Below are 23,985 nucleotides of genomic sequence, written 5' to 3'. Positions count from 1 at the left end.
GAAAGGCACCACTGGAGATGGAGACCAGTTAGATTACTGCAATAAATCTCCCTAAAACAATCGAGACCTAAAGGAAGACAGTCGTGGAGGGATGGAAAGGAAATATATCTAATCATAAGGAGAAAGTTAATACAACCCCCAGTTTTCTCAGCTGGATGACCAAGAGCAGCAGCGTTCAGCATTTTGACTGTGATCCATGTTAGGAAGCGTTTTACATTGAGACACTGTGTACACACATCCACACACCACACTTGCATTCACACTTATGAATAACTGAGACTAAAGTTTCACAAAACAATACTGAGCCTTACTATATGTAATGCACTCTGATATTTTCAATTCTGTTTCTGCTGTTAAATGCTGGTCACAGATGAATAAAGAAGATGTGATATGTGTGTGTGTGTGTGTGTGTGTGTGTGTGTGTATACACACATGCAATGGAATATTACTCAGCCATAAAAAAGAATGAAATAATGCCATTTGCAGCAACATGGATGGACCTAGAGATTATCATACTAAGTGAAGTAAGTCAGACAGAGAAGGACAAATATCATATGATATCACTCATATGTGGAATCTAAAAAAAAAATGATACAGACGAACTTATTTACAAAACAGAAATAGAGTCATAGACATTGAAAACAAGCTTATGGTTACCAAAGGGGAAAAGCGAGAGGGGATAAATTGGAAATTTGGGATTAGCAGATACACACTATTATATATAAAATAAACAACAAGGACCTACTATATAGCACAGAGAACTGTATTCAATACCTTGTAACAACCTATAATGGAGAAGAATCTGACAAAGAATATATATATACATATATATATATATATATATATAACTGAATCACTTTGTTGTACACCTGAATCACTGTAAATCAGCTATACTTCAATTTTAAAAAAACACAAGTTTTACTGTTCCTACAGTATAAAAATAAATGAATAAAGAAATACTGGTCACAACCCATTAAATTAATTTCACAACACATTAATGTGTCACAATTTAGAATGTGTTTAGGAAATCACTTACTGAGGGGATGATAACACTGTCACAACAAAAGTAAACACAGGAGGAGAAGTTGCAGCAAAGGAGGGAAGATGAAGAATCAAGTTTTAGATACTTTGCTTTTGATGTGCTGGGACTAAAGCTTCTCTGGGCAGCTTTGGTTCAGACCATAGTCATCCCTCAGTTTCCACGGAGATTGGTTCCAGGACCCCTGGGGAATACCAAAATCCAAGGATGCTCAAGGCCCTTGTATAAAATGGTGTAGTATTTGCACATAACCTGTGCACATCCTCCAGTAAACTTCAAATAATCTCTAGCTTACTTGTAATACCTAATACAATATAAATGCTATGTAAATTGTTACCAGCTTGCAGCGAATTCAAGTTTTGCTTTGGGGAATTTTCTGGAATTTTTCTTTCAAATATTTTGGATCTGTGGCTGGATGAACCTATGGATATGGAACCCAAGGATCCAGAGGGCCAACTGTATACAGTTGCCTGAAGATCTGAACTTTGGCTCCAGAGATGACCTTCTAGGGAGGCCTATCTGAGGAGAAATCTGCTGAGTCCACAAGAGGCATCCCCACGGCTCTCACCTCCAGGCCCAGGTCCTGCTTTGCTGTGTGCCCCTGTTGCCCTGCAAAAAGAAGAAATCATTTTCCCTGATCCTGTATATGTTTAAGTAAACGTTGGACAAAGATCGAAGTCAATAGGTGTCTGAAAAAAAAATTGAAAATTGGGGCTTCCCTGGTGGCGCAGTGGTTGAGAGTCCGCCTGCCGATGCAGGGGACGCGGGTTCGTGCCCCGGTCCGGGAAGATCCCACATGGCGTGGAGCGGCTGGGCCCGTGAGCCATGGCTGCTGAGCCTGCGCGTCTGGAGCCTGTACTCCACAACGGGAGAGGCCACAACAGTGAGAGGCCCGCGTACCGCAAAAAAAAAAAAGAAGTAAAAAATTGAAAATTAATAAATGAACCCAAGGAAGGAAAGGCACCCTCAGATTTTGAATTTCTGAAATTTCAAATGCATGTTGTTGACAGAGATGAACATTGGAGACAGAATTTTAAACCTCACAGCAATGCTTTTACTAGGTAGGCGATGCACATGACCAAAGAATCAAGTATATAATCAGTTATTTCTGGAGTATATTTCTGTTCAATTTATTAGTTAGTTTTATAAAACTCTGATAAACATAAAGGGGTACTCACTGAATATTCTGCAGCTTGAATTCTGCATACACACTGTTGACAAAAAAAAAAAAAAAAGCACAACGTGAGAGTTGCGAGTTAGGTTTTATTTGGGGCAAAATGAGGACTGCAGCCCAGGAGACAGCATTTCAGATAGCTCCGAGAAACTGCTCCGAAGAGGCAGGGGGGAAGGTCAGTATATATGTGATTTTGGTGAAGGGGGAGTACATGCAATCGAGCACATATTCTTTTTGCAGAAGGTTTCTGTCAGTCACAAGTAACAGTCATCACCATGAAGGATTTTAGTGTTTTTCTAGATATGAGGAAAAACAAGAATTGGGCTCATAAAATTGGCACCTGAAAATATCTCTCTGAAGACCTGCTCTGCCAGTTTCTCCCAGAGCACAGAATGCCTCATTTCAGCTCTCCACCCTGAAGTCCTTTCAGGGGGTGTTGAAAATCAGCAGCTGCAGCAGCACATAACTAAATCCTTGTAGAGGTAGCTGGCGAGTGCCAATGGCAAGGGCCAATCTGTAGTTGACAACACACACATACACATACAGACACATATGCTTCTCTTTTTCCCTCCTTTTAAGCATATTTTTCTCTCCCTCTCTCACTCTCCCATACTCTGGTCCCCTGACCCTCTCACACACATATCTCTCCCCAACCTTGAACTCTGACAGATTCCCTGTTTCGCTACCAGCCACCACGAACTGGACCACCCCTCTCAGAGTATAAGTTATGAAGAGGGCTAAAATGTCATCATCATGACTTAGACAAGCAGAAGTTTTCCATTTCTATTTCAGTTGGGTATCGTGTGTTTAGTGGTAGTTTTCTTGTACTGGTTTTCTTTTGCCATCGACACCACAAGAAGTTGGCGTTCCCTCCATAGTCCTACCCTAGATTCCATTTCTTAACTTTATGCATCACTCGTTCCAGAAAATCTCATTTACTTTCGTGGCGTCAACTACCATCTAGGCCTAATAAGCCAAGTCTCTCTCTTCATACCTCTTTTCTGAGTTCCAGAACTATTTCTAAACCCATCTAATTAGGTATCTCCATGTGGAGCTGTACAATTTTGATGGGTCCAAACAGAATTCATTTTTCATCCCCTCTCCCAACTCACCCCTTCCTAAACCCATGCCAGCTCTCGCATTCTTGATATTAGTTCACTGGAGGAGAGAGGTCTTTTAAAGTAAAGGACTGATGGAAAGTCAAAATAACCCTGGTCCCAGAATTCTATTGCTTTAACAGAAGTTCTTCATCCTCATACAAGAAGGGGAGATTTGGGACTTTTTAACCAGAGAGTTGGTCTTATTAAACACTTTCAATAGCAGACTGTGTGGATCACCATGCAAAAGCACCCACCATGCTGACTGAAAAAAAAAATCCTTTGGACTGCCAAATTCGGCTTGATCCCTCTCTTTCTTTCTCTTATGTTTCTGCTTGGTCTATGAATTTCAGCAGGCCAGTAGAGTCAAGTGAGAGCCTACCTAAAATGTGAAAACAAAAAATAAAGTTTCACTGAGGACTTCAAACCCCTTTAGCCCAAAGTTAGGACTCTTTAAAAAAAAAAAAAAATCCTGTCTGTTATCCCACTCTGTTCATCTAAAAAGCAGGTGCTCATTTGTAAGTATCTGTGTTCTCCACCAAACACCTTCTAGGCAGGCACACAAGGAGAGCTTGGGTTTGAATGTCACAGCCTGGTTTGATAAGACACATCTAGCCTGTTAATTGGTCTCTAGGCTTTATTCATCTATCTCTTAGCACTAAACTTGCTGCTCCTGAAGTGGAGACACAGAAAATTCTCAAGAGCTGGTGAGTAGCTTTATCAGGACTTGTAGCATTCTGTCAGTGTCTATGGTACTCAGCTGAAGAGGACCAAACTCTGGTAGAAGAGAATAGCATGGCAGGGAGAATTTCTTTTTCCCCATCTGTTATGAACTGAATGTTTGTGACCCGCTGCCAAATTCATATGTTAAAATCCTAACCCTCAATGTGACAGTATTAGGAGGTGGGGCCTTTGGGAAGTGATCTTATAGAAGAGACTCCAGAGAGCTTTCTTAGCCCTTACCCTCATTTGAGGACATAGGAAAACAACGGTCATTTCTGACCCAGGAAGTAGGCTCTCATCAGATACCAAATAGATAGCAAATCTGCCTATGCCTCCATCTTGAACTTCCCAGCCACCAGAATTGAGAGGAATAAACGTTGTTTTAGCCACCCAGTCTGTGGTATTTTTGTTATACCGGCCCAAACTGACTAAGACACTGCCCAAAGATACCACTTGGCTCAGAGACATAGAAAGTAAATTTTTAAGTTATTACCACTTCATCTGAAAATAATAAATGAATCTCAAATGTCCAGTAGTCACTGGAGTAGGCAAAGAAAGTACCACACTATATGGTTTAACTTTCTAAACTATAAAATGTCTGATGCAGTGTTTGACACAGAGCAGATACTCACTAAATGTTCTGCTCCTTTCTATCCCCCCCTTCCTTCTCTGTTCCCTCCTTTTCCTTCCCTTTCCACCTGTTTCTATTACTACCTTGCTGTACATGACTAAAAGGCAGAAAATAGGCCGAAGCCAAATGACTTTAGCTCAGTAAGATGAGAAGTCCTATTCAAGACATGAATACTTAGAAGACTTCAAACTCTTCTAAAGAAGTGTTGGAAGGCTAAGGGGAGGAACACAGTTTCTTGGCCAGGCAGCCTTTTACGCATCCTGCAGGAGAAACTATTTCTGTATCTCATGTAGATGCCACTCCCCAAATCTGAAGACCCTAAAATCTCTGTTTTTCCTTCAGCAGATGGAATGGCCTTACATCAGGTGAGAAGAATGACTAAATGCCAAACAAAGCCTGAGCAAAGGGCTTCCCTGGTGGCGCAGCGGTTGAGAGTCCGCCTGCCGATGCAGGGCACACGGGTTCGTGCCCCGGTCCGGGAAGATCCCACATGCCGTGGAGGGGCTGGGCCCGTGAGCCATGGCCGCTGAGCCTGCGCGTCCCGAGCCTGTGCTCCGCAACAGGAGAGGCCACAACAGTGAGAGGCCCGTGTACTGCAAAAAAAAAAAAGCCTGAGCAAAAGACGAAGTGGGAAAAACTTACATTTCGCATTTTTACCTCTCCTCTTACAATGCTAATCCTACAATGCCTAATCCTGGGAGTCTATCCTGCACCCTTTGCTTTCCATAAAATAAGAACTATCCTTTCTTCGTTATTCTTTAAGACCACTGATGTCTGTCACAATACTACTGCCTTACATCAATATAAAGCTTTGGTGTTTGACCAGGGTTATAACTGATAATTACCACTCTTGGGCTTCACAACTCTGCAAAACAAGGAAAGCGATTGCCCCCATTTTGCAAATAGATAAAGTGAAGCTCAGGGCTTCTTCAAGGTCATATGGCCATAAAGTAAAAAATAACGTAAGGGAGCCTTCCTATCTGCCTCCACTGAGACGACAGCACTAAAGGAGCTTTGTTTGGAAGGGTCTCTATTGCACCATAAAGAATGGAACATGATTCCAACATGAAAGTTCTACTCTCTTGACTGTCATCTTTTCTAGGACTTTCTGGTTGACCTTCTCAGTTTATCTCTACAGCATTAATACAGTGAATTTTTAAAAATTTAAAAATTGCTCCAAAAATAAACTACCCTAAGAATTATGTTGGGTACTTGGGTTTGTTTCACTGAAACGTCTTCTCAAGTTTCTTATGATGCTCACGCGTAGACTCTACTACCTGAAGAAGTTTACAGGAGAGATCAAATGAATCCAGTGGCTATTCAAATGAAATGAAGGAACTTACCTGTCCCCTACCCCTCTTTTATCTCAACAACCTAGATTTGGTAGTTGGTGTCGAACAAACTCATAAACACTGATGTATAAAGGTCTTTAACATACTCGACTTTAAATTACTCAAATAAGGACTAGAAATTACTAGAAAGCAGGTCGTTCCATTTACAACTTCGGAGCTAAGGGAACATGTGTAATCTCTATCCATATATAAATTAGTATTTCCCACGCAGCTCCTGTGTGATAGCTGTCACAGGGCTGTCCCAGGCTGTCACTCCAGAGCCTGTGGATTTAAAAAATGGAAGCAAAGATGGGAAGAAGGAGGAGAAAGGAAGAGAGGGAGGGAGGGAAGAAGGAAGGAAGGAAGGGAGGAAGGGAGGGAGGGAGGGAGGGAGGGAGGGAGGGAGGAAGGAAGGAAAGGGAAAAAGAAAGAAATCTTTAGTCTTTATCTAAATACTCAGTATTGAATAAGGCATTTTGAGAACTCGATAGCAGAGTCAAATCGCCTTTTTGAGTCTCGAAGTAAATTATCAGCCTGGTACAGACCTAGGCTAAGACAGATATAGCATTTAACTTCACGGGTGGCTATAATTTCTGGATCTGCGAAAGAGTGATTCCTACTTAGTATATTCCGAAAAGGACATGGAGTTTCTTAAAGGCCCTGTATAGATCAATTCACAGTCACACTCAGATAGTTTGACTGTGACTCCCAAATGTCTGAGTTTCATTTTCTCCCTGTTAAAGATGAAGCCACTGACAGCCATTTTTTATGGACATTTCCAGCTAAAGACTTCTTTTGGTGAGTTAAAATTTGAAGAGCATGAAAGAGAAATTATTCTGATTTATGATGACTTCCAATCAGGACCAATTAAGAGAAAATGAACCAGGGAAATTGGAGTGGGGAAGGGAAATAAGATCCTGGAAAGTGAAAGTATTTAAACCTAAGTTTTCTTGCCTTTGCTATCCCCTGGGTAGAATTAAGCAAAGGCAGCCTCAGGATCAGGGTCCTTGTGCCCCCAGGCCTCACCCACATTCGGCTGTTTCACCTCTAATCTTGCTCTAGGCACAGACAGCTTCACCCGGAATTCAGCTACACCTGTGCTACCCTTTACCCAGGAGTCTATCAGACATACAGAAATGCTTGTCCTTTATTACGACATTCAAGTATTAACGTAAGCGAATTCTTCTAATAGTACCTCGTGCTCCAACTTATTTCTGACTTGGTTCCCACCTAAACACCTTCTGGCTTCAAGCTGAAAATCCAAGCCCTCAAATTTTACCCATTTTTTAAAAGTATTTATGTCAGTACTCAGATCTGAGCACAAGGGGCCACAGTACTGGGTCAGGGCTTTAGAGGGTCCCCATAGCACACTGCGTTCATACACAAGAACGCACATACCCACACATACATACACAAACACACGCACATTTATTAAGGACTGCATGGGCGCTTCTGTCTCTCGGGATATGGCGCTGGCATGGGACAACTTGTATTTTAATCATCCACCCTCGTGACCAACGCTGTTAAGACCCCAGAGGAACACTCTTCATCTCCTGCCCACAACTTCTGCACAAAAGGTGACTTCACTCAATTACTGTAAAAGTTCGTGGGTTGTGCCACTGCTGATGAATGGACGCTGCTTTAGAGCACGGAGGAGATTCCAGTGGCCAAAGTACTTAAGAGATGAGGCAAATTAATTAGCCTGTCAAATCCTTCCTCTGAGGGAATGTGAATGCGACAGATTATTGAATAACAAAGTATCGTTTCCCAGTAATGCTGTTTTGGGGTGTTTTCTTTTTGTTTTTTGGGGTTTTTTTTTTTTGCTTTTGTGTTCCAATTCATGGTTCCAGAGGTATTCACACATTAGTACAATATGTGCAACCACTGCACCTGGTAGCTGAGAAACATTCTATAATCTTAAATGTTCACATTACTCTTACATCTGTGTGTATATAATTTGGATATATAAATACAAATATATACATACACACACACATACACACACACACACACACACACACACACTCAGATTTCTCAACCTTGGAACTGTTTACATCTGGGATAGGATAATTCTTTCCTTTTGTTGCTGTGGTTCCTCCTGTTGCAGAGGGCCGGTGCTTTTCTGTGCGTTGTAACCTACTTAGCAGCATCTCAAGCTTCTCTCCACTAGATGCTAATAGTTTCTCTCCCCAGAAACACTTGTGAGAACCAAAAATATCTCCAGAAATTGCCAGATCTCCCCACATGAGAAGCACTAGGCTTGACATTACCTGTGAAACATGACATGGTTTCACTACATTGGTAACCTGATGGGTATTGAACTCTAGAATTGTGCATTGTTCTATCTTTATAAAAACATTTAATACGATTGAATTAAATGTTTTAAAATTTAATTTAAAATGTCAGCTCTCTTAAATTACATTTAAAATTTTGATATTTATTCACTATATTCTGTATTTTACTTTTTTTTTTTTTTTTTTGCAGTACGCGGGCCTCTCACTGTTGTGGCCTCTCCTGTTGCAGAGCACAGGCTCTGGACGCACAGGCTCAGCAGCCATGGCTCACGGGCCCAGCCACTCCGCGGCATGTGGGATCTTCCCGGACCGGGGCATGAACCCGTGTCCCCTGCATCGGCAGGCGGACTCTCAACCACTGCGCCACCAGGGAAGCCTTGTATTTTACTTTTTAACAGACTACCTTGAATGTTTAACAGACTAGTTTGAATATTTTAGGAGAATATAAAGCCTATATGAAAAGAAATTTTAATTTTTGGTTTTACATTCACCTTAGCTTACATCTTTTGATAAAAAAATATACTGGGCTTAGCTCTTGTAGGGTTTGTAGAGATGCCACAAATGTGACTGCCTAGTGACCTAAACAAAGAGAAAAGCATTATTTGTTTCAAAATCACAAAATGCCTATCAGAAAATAAAAACTACTAGTTGCTCAGGAAAAATGTACCTTTTCTAGAAACCGGAACCTGAGAAGAATCCATTCTCAATTTTTGGAGCTGAAAATCATCTGTTGTGTATAGACTGCAATTAGCATTTGTAGCCAGAGGTTTTCTACACCAAACATTAACTAAGAAGTTCTTTCACATTATGGTTTCCCTTCGTAGGATGCACTGGAGCCAACGGTGCAGCTGTTCTCACCCCTGCTTACTGTCACCACTACTCAAATTTCCCAGCTGGTTTCAGGGAGAGGGGATGATGAGGGGCAGCTGGACCAGTACTAATGTAATCTTTAGTTGGCAAAAATGCACCTCGACTGACACCATTGCAGTCACCAGGTGATTGCAATGGCAGTACAAGCACCATCCCCACCCCTTCTCCATCTTCCCCGGGTTCCGAGCACAGAAAATGACCTCTAGGTCAGCTTCTGGATGTTAACTGGCATCTTATCACTGAACAAATGATGTTACAGCTGAAAATTACAGAGGGAGGCATCACGGTTTACATATTTCAACTCACACGTTTTTGCTCAATAAAATTAAATGCTTCTGTTATCTCTACAGCAAATGTCACAAAATAGCAAACTCAGTGCAGGAAGGACAATGTGTATTACATCGTCCAATAGGAACCACTCTTTTATAACCGATTAAACTCATTGCAGTTGAATATTCTAACAATTGTCACCAGTGCACATTTCAAGTTACCACCTCAGTACAATTTGTTTACAATTATCAGGGTTACAAATGGCCTTCCAAATACATCCTGGGGAGGTCTGACAAAGTTTTCTGTCAAGTATGTACTGGCCCAGCAGGGCAATTTTCAATCGGGCCCCAGAATACTACAGGAGGTCGATTTCCAAGTTACAACAAGTATCTGACCTATACATGCTTTTTATGTGATGTGTGAGTTGTCAATTCCACACTGGACCACCTCCTCTAAGGCTACTTACTATAACTATTGTTTCTTCCAGCTGTGAAACAATTTTAAAGGCACTCACTGATCTTTGATAAATTTTAAAAACCCTCCCCTCTAAAACAAAAAAACAAACCAAAAACCCACCTGTTTCTGAAGGCTTGATATTACGCAGAAATTATTTTCGGAGTGGCTATAATTCTCCATCTGCTTCCCCTAACTAAGCCTAGTTTCTCTACTGTCCTGGTTGTATTTAATAACCTTTCATATTTAGTGAGTGCTCATTCTTGCCAGGCACTGTCTTAGGTGCTTTGCTTCACACACAGTACGTCAGTTTATGTGCAGGACAATGCTATGAAATTATCTCCATTTTACAGATAAGGAAACTGAAGCTTGAGTGAATGACCTGAAGAATTTGTCCCCGTTAACCCAAATAAGATAAAGATCTAGGATTCAAACTCAGGTTTGTCTGAACACAGATACTACATCTTTAACGATTATGCGCCTAACAATTGTGCTATAATTTAATATTGCACATGCATGTTTTGCTGAGTTAATCAGATTTGTATATGTGTATTACACGTATACATATACACACATGCATACACATATTTGTACTGTATTTCATGTATATAATAAGTTAAATAGACTTTTGGGACTAGCCAAAGAACCTTTCAACCATGCTCATTTTAATTTTTTAAATAAGGTGTATTGGGTTTCCCAATTTAAATTTAATATCTCCTCATTAGGGAAATTTGGGGATATGCACAAAAGAAGAGAAAAGAAAAAAATCATCCAAATTCTTATGTTTAAAGCTGAATACTTTCTAATATTTTGTTAATCATAAATTACAACATTTTGGTTAGGAAAACATTCTATGGGAATGCACATTTTAAATGTTAAAGGCATGATCTTATAACATTTTGGATATCAAGTTTAGCCAACACAGGAGTCAAAGAGACATAGGTTCAAATCCCAAAGCTACCACTTACTGGCTGGTGACCTTAGGAAGCGGTTTGACCTCTTGAGCCTGAGTTTCCTTGTATGTAAAATAAGAAGAAGAATTATTCCTATCCCACTGGGATGTCCTGAAAGTTGAAGGGGACTTGGCAAACACTTAGTGCTCCAGAGAAGATGGTGGCAGTGGACGTGCCATAATTTTCTTCTTCTTTCTGAATCGCTACATTAAAACAGATAAGACAATTAGGTAGTAAACCAAAAATCCATGGTCAACATTTACTGTGAAACTAGCTGACTAGGTTTCTTTAGAAACCTCAAAATATCAGCCAGGGAGGACAAATCACCAGTCACAGGACCAGAGTGGCACCAGCATCTAGGCAGCAGAAAACAGAGAGAAGCAAAGACAAAGCACCACGGACCCACTTGGGAACGGCCACTGAAACCAGGAGGGCTGTATGCAATCCAGCAATGGGCAAGTGCAAGGGGGCTCTCGGTAGAAACTGGGACAAGAAGAATTGATCACTTATGAGATTTCTTCTAGGACAGGGGTCCCTTTCAGGAAAGGGCCCAGCACTAAGGAGAAACTTCTGGAATGTAATGAAAATTGAACAGAATTGGCCCAATTGAGACAAAGGAAAGAAAAGATCCAGATAAAAGTGGAGGTGGAGGGCTTCCCTGGTGGTGCAGTGGTTGAGAGTCCGCCTGCCAATGCAGGGGACACGGGTTCGTGCCCCGGTCCGGGAAGATCCCACATGCCGCAGAGCGGCTGGGCCCGTGAGCCATGGCCGCTGAGCCTGTGCGTTCGGAGCCTGTGCTCTGCGGCGGGAGAGGCCACATTGGTGAGAGGCCCGCGTACCGCAAAAAAAAAAAAAAAAAGTGGAGGTGGAGAACAGAACCAAGAAGTCTTGGAAAACAGCAGAAGAGGGGATTCTCTGAAGTTAGAAAAGCTAGCCTGAATTAGGCCTCTAAAATTTCAGAAAACTGATTTCACATAAAAATGAGCTGCAGAAAACAAAGTCAAGTCCTATGCAAAGTTATTATATGATAAAAGAGAATAGAAAGCAGAATAACATCACTATAGATAATAAAAGCATATCAGAAAGACAGGGACAGATCAAAACTGTAACCTATTTCAAATAAACTAAAAGACATTAAGAAAATGATACAAGATGTAAAAGAACAGTATAGTCAGAATTAGAAAAACTCAGAAATGAGGTGACAGAGCGTAGGAAAGAATTATAAATAAATGAAAAGACATTTCTGGAACAAAGACTAAACTGGAAGGAACACAAAAGCAAATAAGCACAAAATACACCTTAAGAAAATAGCAGGTGAAAAGAAGGAAGGTTTTAAAAACCACAAAGAAATAAAGAGATAAGGATTAAAGAGAAAGTAACAAAGGAATATAGGCAAAGCAGATTCAAATTACACAATATAAGAATCCCTGAGGAAATAAACCAAAGCAAGAGAGAGAACAAATGCCAAAAACAATAATTTAAGAAAACCTTCCTGAAATTAAAAAAGAAAATTGAAATTATATATTGAAAGAACACACCACACATCCGAGAATATCAACTCAGAATGACCAACACCAAGGCATATTCTAATAAAGTCATTGGATTTTAAAGAAAATTAATTATTTGAGCATCTAGGGGAAAAGGGCAAGTGATTTATAAGGGAAAAAATTAAGTTACCATAAGACTTTATGACAGCAATGCTTTATGACAGGAAAAAAAAATAGAGTGACCTAATTAACATACTCAAGGAAAGAAGTGTCTAAAGGAAATATAAAGAAGATAATTTTTATTTAGCAAAACTGACTTTCAGACATAATGAGCATACACAAACTGTTATCAACCTGTAAAAACTCAAGGAATATTACTCCCATGAGCCTGCCTGAGGAATATTCTAGAAATGAGCTTCAGAGAACCAAAATCACTAGAGACATAGACACAAGGACTGATGGTGAGAACTAAATATATAAAACATATAGTTATTATAGAACTATAAGCAAATGAGCATTAAAAGGGGAAAGTAGAGTATTAATGGCTATACGATTAGGCAATATAGATATAGTACAGCTATAAAAATTAATGGGAGATGGGGAAAGTTCATGCAACAAAATTTGTGGTTATTTTCAATGATCATATTGCCAGTGGTAGCATTAATATCATTTGTGTATATACTATCGGAATTGAGTAATGATGATGAGTAATGATGCAATATTCTGATTCTATCATTCCCTGTGTCCTTGAGAACTAGGATTTTGGTATGGAAGAAAGGAAATAGAGGGACTCCCCTGGTGGTTCAGTGGTAAAGAATCTGCCTTCCAATGTAGGTGACACAGGTTCAATCCCTGGTCCGGGAACTAAGATCCCACATGCCATGGGGCAAATAAGCCCGCGTGCCACAACTATTGAGCTCTCATGCCTCAACGAGAGAGCCCGCGTGCCACAAACTACAGAGCCCACGTGCTCTGGAGCCCACGCGCCACAACTAGAGAAGAGAAAACCCGCACACCACAACTAAAGCTCGAGCAGACCGCGCACCATAACGAAAAAGATCCCACATGCCTCAACAGAGATCCTGTGTGTTGCAACTAAGACCAGACGCAGCCAAAAAAAAAATAAGGAAAATAAACAAATTAAATAAATATTTTTTTAAAAAAGAAAGTAAATAGAGATGCAATACAGAAGAAGTTAAGTAAAAAGCCCTGTCTTCCTGAATTTAAATTCGAACTATTAGTATGAACTCATAAAGTAATGTGTCCAGTGAAGAAGCCTTGAAACAATAATCATCCCAAGCAAAGAGATTGTGGTTTTGAAATATCATTTTCCCTGAAAAAATGTCCAAAGCTTCTTAGAGAAGTAGCTATTTCCATATCTGGGGCCAGAAATGTACAAGATAAGCCTGGAAAATCTTGACACACCCAATAGCAAAGAACTTACCTAAGAGTCATGTAAAGAAGACTCAGAGGCCAACTTGAAGAGGCCCCCGCTAGCCAAATACAGGACAATTTGAGCTTCAATAAAGATATCTGAATGGATAGAATGGGGATTGAAATCCCTTCACTTGCAGAAGGGATCAAACACAAGTCTGGTCAAGTGTGGATCCAGCTGCCAATTTTTAGGGAATACAGAAGAGAGAAGAAAACGATAAGGTGAAAAATCCAGACTATGGGAAGCTGCAGATCAAATGCCCCAAGTTCTTCAACAGATACTGTGTGAGGAAAAGAAAGGGATGGAGGGGGAAATTGCAGATTCAAAGAAATTTGAATTTTTAAAAGCAGGCAAGACAAAAGTACAGTGTCTGGGGATGCACACTTTTTGGTAAAACTCTAAAGAAGTGCAAAGAGGTGATTATTATAGAATCTGGGTAGCAGTTACTTTGGAGAGAAGGAGGAGAGTTGAGATTGGGGTGGGGTACACAGAGGGGCTGCTGGAGTAGCAGCCCAGAAGACTTCTATTTCTAAACCTGAGGAGGGGGTTACACACATACACACAGTTCACTACTCTTTGCTTTTCTGTGTGATTTTCTGTATCCGTGTTATATTTTACAATAGAAATGTCCACCAACTAATAAGTGCTAAATAAATATTAGCTATACTTAAAATTAAACTGAAAACATCTTTAAATGTCCTAACATCATAATAAACAGCCAAGTGGTGGAAAACAGACTCAAAATCAAGACATTCTGAGAAAGTCTCAAGAAATACCTAGATTTGGCTTGAATCTTGGGAACTGGACTCTAGGGAAGATATGAAATCGAAGAGTTTTGTTTTCTTCCTGGGTTGGAAGGGGAAGTTGACTATCCTTCAGGATTAGAGCTCTCAAAAGGAGGAAAAAATTAACTCTAAGTGCTGGGAACAACAGGAACAAAAGGGGAATAACCTTAGGAACAACGGAAATAATCAGGCAAAACCAAGCAAGGTGCGTGTTGGCGCTGCGAGGCACGGACACGTAGCATCCAGCAGATGCGCGCTGCAGGTGTGAGGATGTGACCTCCTCTACGTGACAGGACAAAGACACTTGTTCTGACCCACGCAAGCCAAGCCAGGCCCCCTTGATTCTCTGGTTCCCATTTTTAGTATTTTGGAACACGCAGGTGCCTAGCACTGAGCTGGAACCAAGACCCTCAGTCTAACGCTCCTTGGAACGCTTTAGCGCTTAGAAGACTGCCCTCTTGTCTATCTAGAAACAGTAAGTGACATAGAATGTCTCAGGTCAGTCTCCACAGCAGGACGACCCAGAAACCGAGAGCTGCATGCATGAGGTTTACAGAGAGTGCCCACAGGGACCACCATCCGTGAGGGAGTGAAGGAGAAGAATGGGGCAGAGAAGAGACTGGAGTTGTGATGCAGGCAAAATACAGACTACAGACAATCCCACAGAAAGCTCTGGAGTTGGGCTAGCTATTCAGACTTGTCTCACCTTGAGGTAAGGGGCATATGGGACTTCACTCCCACCACGACACCAGCACCCCTACCACCCCTACCATTAACCACTCACTGGATGTAGGCTGCTCCTGGGGAAGCGGTGTGACCTTAGGCTAAGTAGCTCTGTCTTCCTTTGAGGGCAATTCCCTGACAGTCCCTCAGGTAAGAGCTGTTAGTCACCAATATCTCCAGGTGCAAGGACAGGAGTGCCTCCGTCCTAAGGAGGATAGGGACGGAGCACCACCTCACTTCTCTTCAGTCAACCCGTGAACCATGCATACTGTGTCTCTACAAGCTTGCATTTCATCTGGCCCCTTCAGTGCCTTTTGGCCTTATGTTCAGAAGAAGAGTTTTGCCTTAAAGTTCCAAAGATGCCTGGGAATTTGGCCTTCAAAGAATTTTCTTTGCATACTGACCTTCAAGTGAAGACTGACAGTGCATTCCTAGGACCACAGCATTCTCATCCACTCATACAACCAATACTTATTGAATGCTTTCTGGGTGCCAAGTCCTGGGAGCTAAGCAGGAGGACCACAGTGGTGAATAGAATAGAGTCGCCTTTGGGCTAAAGCTACCTGTCATTCAGTGTTGTTCAATTCTGCATAATGATGATGCTCTGCATCTGTGCACAGTAATCCTTCATGTTACTTCCCTTCTGTGCTTGACTGCTACAGAAGATAATTATGTCATTCTTGAAAATTCCATGACAAGATTCTTCTGAGACATTTCTTCCCAGAGCTAAGTGGAGTCTTTGACTTGATGTCTATTTGAGACAGTAGGCAGATGAATTAGGCAGGAGCTTAAGACAGCAATTCAGGAGAGCGTTCCTGACACCTTTATAATGATCAAGTTTCACTCTTTGGGACAGTTGAAAAAAAATCACCACCTGTGTTTGTAATCATCTGATATTATTCACTTTCTTGCATAAATGCATAGAATATATGTTAGGATATAATTCTCTATGATCTTTCTGTAGGTTTAAAGCCTAAATCTAATACTTGGGCAATGGAACATATTTCTCACTTTGTAATATTATTACTTCAGATTGCATTATATTCTAATTATTTGCATACACATCACTTTCCTTTCAGCCTTTTTCAATATCCTGCCCTATTAATTAATTCTTCTTCCCATTTGTTACTTCAATCATTTGCTCTTCACAAATGCATCCGTCTCAGCCAATAAATATTAAACATACTCAAATTTCCTTCACCTTAAAAAAATCCTCCTCAACTTATCTTTCTCCTGAATGTGTTGCTTTCTCTCTTCTCTTCCTTCTGCAGTCAACTAACATTCTTGAATGAGCAGTCTGTACTTAGTGTCTCCATTCATTCACTTTCTGTTTATTTCTCAGTCCTTTGGTATCTGGATATCACCAGAACCACTCATCTGGAACTCCTCTTGGTAAGGTCTCTGGTCACCAGTGACTTTTCTCTGCTGTGATAGAAAACTCTATGTATCAACTTGCCTGGGCAATGGAGGGGGGGCTGAGATATTTGATTAAACATTATTCTTGGCGTGTCTTGGGAGGATGCTTCTAGACAGAATCAACACTTGAATTGGGAGATTGAGCAAAGCAGATTGCCCTCCCCAGTGTGGGAGGGCAACATCCAATCCATTGAAGGCCTGATTAGGACAAAAAGGCTGAATAAGTAAGAAGTCCCTCTCTCTGCTTGACTATCTTTGAACCAGGGCATCTGTCTTCTCCTGCCTTCGGACTCAGACTGGACTAGACCCTCAGCTCTCCTGAGTCTCCTGCTTGCCAAGCGTAGATCTTGGTACTTCTCACTCTCCATAACTGCATCAACCAATTCCTATACACACACACACACACACACACACACACACACACACACACTGTTTGTTCTGTGTTTCTGGTGAACCGCAACTAATACAATCACTAGGTCCAACTTAGTTCTGCTTCACATCCTTATGGCATATGAAGTCATTCACCAAACTCTTCCTCTTCAAACTCTTTCCTCTCTTAGTATTGTCATGCCCCTTTCTTTTACTTCTTATCTTATCTTTCTGACTCCAATTCATTGGCTCTCCTCCTCTCAAATGTTCACTAAAGTTGATATTTTAAAGTGATTCCTTTTTCTTTTTCCGTACTCTGTTCCCCAGTGGAATATTATTTCAACTTCAACTACTGTGTATTTGCTTTGTCTTCCAAGTCTTCACCTTTGTAAGTATTCATCCTTCTGATCCATACACCTTCTCCCTGTCATCTAGGAGGTGTTTCTCTCTGGATGCCTGCATGCACTTCAGACTTAACGCATTCAAGAGTAAGCACATTGCTTTGTGACCACCTAGAGGGGAGGGATAGGGAGGGTGGGGAGGGAGGGAGATGCAAGAGGGGGGAGATATGGGGATATATGTATATGTATAGCTGATTCACTTTGTTACAAAGCAGAAACTAACACTCCATTGTAAAGCAATTATACTCCAATAAAGATGTTAAAAAAAAAAGAGGAAGCACATTATTCCCATCATTATCATTATCATCACCATCATCATCATCATCATCACCATCACCATCCCAGTCATCCAAAACACAAAGTGACTTCAACCCTTCTTTACCAGTACCCTACATTCAGCGATTACCAAATCCTTACTATTTTACCCAACTGGCATCATTTAGATTCATCCCCTCCTCCCCACTCTTCTGCTTTATTTCTCATCCTTTATGACAATGACCTCCCACCTCCTGCGTCACAACACTGCCAACAGAGGTGTTATTCTAAACAAAGACAAGATAGTATCCCTCCTCTGCTTAAATGTCTTCTAAGGTTCCCCACAGTCAAAAGAACAAAACGTACGTTCTGACTCCAACGTGCTTTCCAGCTTATCTCTCACTTCACCCCACCAGACACCCCACATGCAGCCAAACCCGGTACTCATGGCTGTTGCTCTTTCACGGCGACTCCACCATCCCTCTGCCAACTTGTTCTCCATCTGGTGAATTTCTACTCATCCTTCAAGGTCCTCACTAAAATGTCACTTTATCTGAACAGATTTTCTCAACACCTTCAGGTATAATCAGTCACTGCTTCCTTTAACTACCCGTATACTGGACACCCTCTCTGGCTTTTTGTCATGATTGAGTTACATGTTAGTGTCCCCCACGTTATTAGGAACTCCTCCAGAGTAGGGACTGCATTGTATTCACCTTTTTATCTCCAGTCTTAATGTGGTCCCTTGAAGATGGGAAGGACTCCATAAGTGTGCTAAATATTAATGTGTTAAGCATGTTAAAATGAATTAAACTTGAAGACACAGAACTGCAATATGATGGTAATATCTATGAAATTTACATACTTTAACACAGCAAGTTCACATCTAAGAACTTATCCTAAATAATCTTACTTGTACACAAATATGGAACCAAAACGATGTTTGAGTTTTTAATTTGTTTATTTCTCTAATAAACAAACTGGATGGTCCCTGTTATCTTTAGTCACTGCACTTCCTCTAATTTAGAGAATATATTTTGTATAGAAAAAGGGTTTCCAGCATGACCTAATTTTCATTTTCCAAACTCAAAAAGAAACAAAACAAACCAAAACTCTACTTCTGGAAAAAAGGTTAGGTATTTATTTAGGTAACGTATGGCTTTTAGTTCTTCAATACACAGAGATTTTTAGGAATAGGTGATTCTTAGAAACTGATGAATAAGCACTTAAAGACGTATTGTTGAGGGAACTCTACTCAGTACTCTGTAATGACCTCTATGGGAAAAGAATCTAAAACAGAGTGGATATATTTATAGGTATAACTGATTCACTCTGCTGTACAGCAGAAACTAACACCACATTGTAAATCAACTATATGCCAATAAAAATTTAAAAAAAAAATAGTAAACATTCAGAAAATACTTACTGAATAGATTATCTTTCCAGAAACAAACAAACAAACAAAAAAGGTGTAATATTGATCCTTTCTGACAATGGCCTCTTACTCTACCTTCCCACCTCCTGTCCTTCCCTTCTCTAGTCACAATATCCTTAGTTTGACATCCTGATTTGGCCTGTGTATTTGTTGGAAGACAGTACTTGTTCTCTTTGATAAGAAGCCAACATTCATATGATTTTGTAAAAATGAGGTACAAGAGGCGACCTGCCATTGTTCTGTGATACCACTTCACTAGAGCAAGTTGGCAGAAGAGCTGCAGGCTGGGGCCCCTTAGGGAGCCCCTCCACACCCATGAGGGAGAGATGGAAGGCCTGGAGGAGTGGACGAGCTGGGAATTCTGGTGGACTAACTTCTTGGTGGACTGTGGGCACAGGTGGCTGCTTCCCCTCTTCCAGCTGTCATCTAACTATAGAGAAAGGGATCAGCACAGACTCTCCTAAGAGTTCCTAGAACAATCCTCTTTCCCCTTCTGGCCCAGGTGACTGCCATGGGCTATTTCTAAATCTTCTTGAACTGGAGTCAGGTTAAACTGTGTATCAACCCCAATCTCTCCTGGCACCACTACCAGGAACACTTAACTGCAGGCCCAGCCTGTGGCAGAGACCACACGCGCCACACCCTCTGCATGCCCTGGTCATAGTGGTAGTAAGGGTGGTATTTAGCTCTGCCGTCATCAGCTACTTCCAGAAGACTATGTGAGGAGACTAGCCTTAGGCTCATTTAATAGAAAATTAGTCCACATTTGCAAATGGATTTCTGTTGAAGAGAAGGGAAATTCTTCTGAAGGATTTATTTTAGAATAGTGTTAATTAATCCCTGAAGCTAGACACGTGTGTTGTTTCCTTCTGTTCCTGAGAAAGCCTCCCTCAAGGCACCAGCACTTTCCTCCCAGCTCCGAGGTTCAAATGCTCAATGAAGCCTGCGGAGTTGCATGCTGGCCACCACCTTGGGGCAGAGCCCACAGAAGTGGCCTCTCTACTTTTCTCGAGCAGCTTAGCAGGTCTCCCCAATATGGACAGAAATATATATAGGGGCAAGACAGGATGCAGATAGAACAGTTTAGGAATTCCAGAACTTGATAAAACTGAACAATTTTATGGGCTCCGAATGAATCAATACACATATACATAACTTCAATTCTCTTTTTCCTTTATCCCATGGAATTAGGGGAGTAGGTCCTGTAATTACAGAAGGTACAATATTTCAGAGTCCTGGCCTTAGGGATAAGTGCCCAAATTTCCCTTGTCTTTCACAACTGGAAGTCACAGTAGAAATATTAAACTGCACTTTGGCTGGGGCGCTTCTTTAGGGAAGGAGAGAGAAGCGAAGAATCCATGAACATAGCCATTTGCATGAAAAGAAGAGAGGCGAGAATATGATGAAAACTTAGGAAGACAAAAGAATCAGTTCTTGCAACCAATATTATTTGCAAGTCAAGAAAAAAAGGAAGTGGCCAGGGAGTTAGATTGTGAAAGATGAACAGGTACCAAGGCAAGGAGGGCCTTTGGGACACAGAGACTAGCATGAGGGAAGGTGGAAAAGGGTGAATGAGCAAGTACAGTTCAGGGAACTTGGAGCGTGGATGTTGGTGAATAGGGATGGTCACCTGAGATGAGGCTGGAGAGAGCAGGGACCTGGACACTTGGGACCCTTTTGCCAGAGTGAAGACTCGGGAGATGGGAACTCAGGTCAACACCACCACCATGCACTGAGACGTAACCAGTAGTTACAGGAGTTTAAGGCTAGAGGAATAACATGTGCTGTAGTGGACTTGCTGAGAGCCACGTCCTCACAAGGGGGTGTATGAAAACCCACCTCTTCACTGCAAACCCACCTCTTCACTGCCCTAGGACCAGCCTCGTGTTCCGAGGTTCCGGGCCCAGCGCTGACATTTATTCACTACCTGAGCAAGTCGCCTCATCTCTCTGAAACTCTTCATCCTTTCAAGCGGAGATATTTATAGCGATTTCACAGGGTTATTGTGACAATTAAATGATTCTATAATGTAGGTAAAAGCATATAACACAGTGCCGGTGTATAAATACTCAGTAAATGCTGTTTTTTCCCCTTTCTTCTTTTCCCTTTGCTTCTACATTTTCATGTTACCATAACCCTACTGAAATGAATTTCCACCCCTCCTCCCCTCGTTAGTCAAATCTTACTTGACTTGTTTATTTGTTGTTTCATTAGTCCATTCATTCAGCAAGGGTTATTAAGTGCTTGTCACGTACCAAGAAATGTGACAGGGGTTAAAGATGAACATGGCAGTGCCTACTCTATCAGAAAGGAGAAATAAATAAATACACAAAGGCAATGTAAAAATAATATGAAATCTTCCTTGACTACTCCAGTTGTAAGTGATCAATCATTTGTCTGACTCTTCATGCCGCTTTCATCACTTATGGCAACACTACCTTGTAATGCAGTTCATTTTTCAAGTGGCCGTGATTCATCTCCCCAACCAGATGTAAGTTCCATAAGGACGGGAACCATATCTCATCATTGTAGTTCCTTCGGTGTCTTGATCATAAGAATTTAATAAATACATGTTAATGCTTGTAATGAGATGGAGAGGCAGAAGCTTATTCATTCACACACTTACAGTTAAATTCCTATCACTAATACACTCACACTCTGTTCCCCCTTTTTTTGGTCTCATCATGGAATTGACATGAAAGGAAGCAAGGCACGCATTAGCATTATAAGGTTTCATTCCAGGTACTGATGTGTTCTCTCCCATTCCCTACAAACGGTCCCCTTACTAAACTTTAACCCTTCTCAAGCCTTCAGCACCACCCATGACCTCCTTATATTCTGCAGATGGGTGATCTAGCTTTTCTTTCCCAGAAAAAGTAAAGTGTATTGAATGAACATTTCTCAAATGGTCTCCCCCCACCCCCGTTCCTTATCAATCTACGTATTTACATCCCCATCTATTTCTCTCCCTCCCCCGTCCTCTCGTCATTCTTTCTTACCATTGCACTCTTCATCTCTTCTCCGAATCTGATTTTCTCCCAACTTCAGATGAATCTTGCTTCCTCTCTTATTCCTCCCCGTCCCACAACAAGTCCCCAGTATTTTAAGCCTTTCACTGCTGGCTCCTTCCTCCAAGCAAATAAGCATGTTCCAGGGTGTCTAATTAACTAAAGAGGAAGAAGGGGAACAGAGGAGGGAGAGGAAGATGAAGCAAAGGAAAACCATTCCCTGACTGATTCCCTCCACTAACCGCCTTATCTCTGTTCTGCATTCACAGCCAGGCTTATTTTGGGTAGAGACAGCATGTTTAGTGACTTCTCCCAAAATTACAAAATGAATATAGTCTCAATGCAGAAGTCTTAGAAAACGTGTTGTAAGCATTTCTTATGTCTGTATATTCCTTTCAATATAAATTTAATGGTAGTATTTTTTATATGACTGAACCATAAATTACTTAACCAATGCCTTATAATTGAACATTAAAGTTGTTTCCAATTTTGTATCATTATAAATAATGCTGTGATCAGTATTGGTATATGTACATTTTTGTGCTTATCTCAGATAAGTTCCTTAGGAACACAATACGATTTCTTGGCCAGAGACCACATTTTGGAGGGTTTAATAGATTCACAGCTAACCTGTTTTGAAAGGGTAAACTTAGCATGTACACTTCTTTCCCTGACATTCACTCCTTTTCTTTTTTAAACTAACCATGTAACCCTTTATTTACTTATTTATTCATTTGTTTGTTTGTTTTTATTGAAGTATAGTTGATTTACAATGTTGTGTTAGTCTCTGGTGTACAGAAAAGTGACTCAGTTATACATATATATATATATATATATATATATATATATATTGTTTTTCATATTATTTTCCATTATGGTTTGTTACAAGATACTGAATATAGTTCCCTGTGCTATACAGTAGGACCCTGTTGTTTATCTATGTTATATGTAGTAGTTTGTATCTGCTAATCTCAAACCCCTAATTTATCCCTCCTTTCCCCTTTGGTAACCATAAGCATAAATTTGTTTTCTATGTTTGTGAGTCTGTTTCTATTTTGTAAATAAGTTCATTTGTATCACTTTTTAGTTGCCCCATGTAAGTGATATCATATATTTGTCTTTGTCTAACTTACTTCACTTAGTATGATAATCTCTAGGTCCATCCATGTTGCTGCAAATGGCATTATTTCATTCTTTTTTATGGCTGAGTAGTATTCCATTGTATATATGTACCACATCTCCTTTATCCATTCATCTGTCAATGGACATTTAGGGTGCTTCCATGACACTCATTTTTCAATCCACTGAAGTCTAGCTTCCACTTCCATCACATTATTGGATTTTTTTGAATTGTCCTGTCCAATTCCTACATTGGTCTCCCTAACCCCTCTAAAGCCTTTGGCACCATTGACAACCACTCCCCAATCCCATGAAATTTTCTCCTCCCCTGATTTCTGTCACATCACTGTCCCTTGGTTTCTTTCTTGCCTTTCTGTGCCCCTACCCCCTAATTCAGTTTTTCGACATTGCCTACGCTTCCCATTAAAATTGTTCTTCTGCCCTTACCCTCTTTTCAGTGTATTTGACCTTCCTGGTCAATCTTATCAACTCACATAGTAAACTACTATATAAAAACAGATAACTCCAAAGTCTCTACCTCCAGTTTAGAAAGGCCTCTTCTTACCTCTAGACCAGTATATCCAACCACCATTGGATGTTGCCTATAGAATAGACAAACTCAATATTTCCAAAATTGAACTCATTATCTTTCCCCCAAATTTGTTCCTTTGCCAGTATTTTATATCTCAGTTATGAGAACTCTTAGTTGCCCAAACT

This window comes from Pseudorca crassidens, chromosome 11 (assembly GCF_039906515.1).
Source record: "Pseudorca crassidens isolate mPseCra1 chromosome 11, mPseCra1.hap1, whole genome shotgun sequence".
NCBI classification, from domain to species: domain Eukaryota; kingdom Metazoa; phylum Chordata; class Mammalia; order Artiodactyla; family Delphinidae; genus Pseudorca; species Pseudorca crassidens.
Note: the sequence above shows the minus strand (reverse complement) of the source record.